Genomic DNA, 684 nt, shown 5'->3' with positions numbered 1-684 from the left:
TAGAATTTCTAGACCTATTTATTTGATTAAATTGCTGTTTATTAAATGAGACTCAGCATTTTCCACTGTGATTTTTAGGTGTGATTTTAAGGGAAATGCTACTTGTTACTTAATATTTTGACTTTTAGTTGACACTTTTATTCACAAAAACTTGGAATCATATCAAATAAAACAAAAAAGTTAAATTTTTATTATTTTATTTATTTATTTTTTTATTTTATTTATTATTTAATTTTTTATTATATTATTTAAAAATAAATAAATACAAATAAAATTAGATCAAGTAGGGAATAACAATATACAAATTGGCATACAATTGTCTATTTGTATATTGTTATTCCCTATTTACATTTTCTAATTTTATTTTTATTTATTTATTTATTGAATAACACAAATTACAATTTCACTGCTGCTAAGAAACTTTTATAGCCAGTGAATTTTCTCAACCTTTCATCACCAAGAATGGCCCAACAAAATTTTGTTTATTCTTGTTATAAAATATCAATCCTTTTCTAGCACTTTCTGAAGGTGATGTTAATTAAGCAAACCTATAGAGAAGTGTTTCTTGTAATACTCTATAGATTTTGCTCCTCTCGCTTGTGTTTTGTCAAGTTAAAGTCACACTATATGACCCACTTACACTGCAGCCATCAGTTTAAACCCATCACAGGTTTCTGGTGCATG

General features: G+C 25.4%; 1 protein-coding gene across 1 annotated transcript in view; it reads right to left on the bottom strand.

Moving 5' to 3' along the window:
* The window catches only part of LOC107656439 (solute carrier family 13 member 4-like), a 17,378-nt gene that overhangs the window by 5,847 nt on the left and 10,847 nt on the right, over positions 1-684 (bottom strand). The window lies entirely within an intron of this gene.

This window comes from Sinocyclocheilus anshuiensis, unplaced genomic scaffold (genome assembly GCF_001515605.1).
Source record: "Sinocyclocheilus anshuiensis isolate Anshui unplaced genomic scaffold, SAMN03320099.WGS_v1.1 scaffold183, whole genome shotgun sequence".
Lineage (NCBI taxonomy): Eukaryota > Metazoa > Chordata > Actinopteri > Cypriniformes > Cyprinidae > Sinocyclocheilus > Sinocyclocheilus anshuiensis.
The sequence above is the reverse complement of the archived record's forward strand: the minus strand, read 5'-3'. Positions and strand labels throughout refer to the sequence as shown.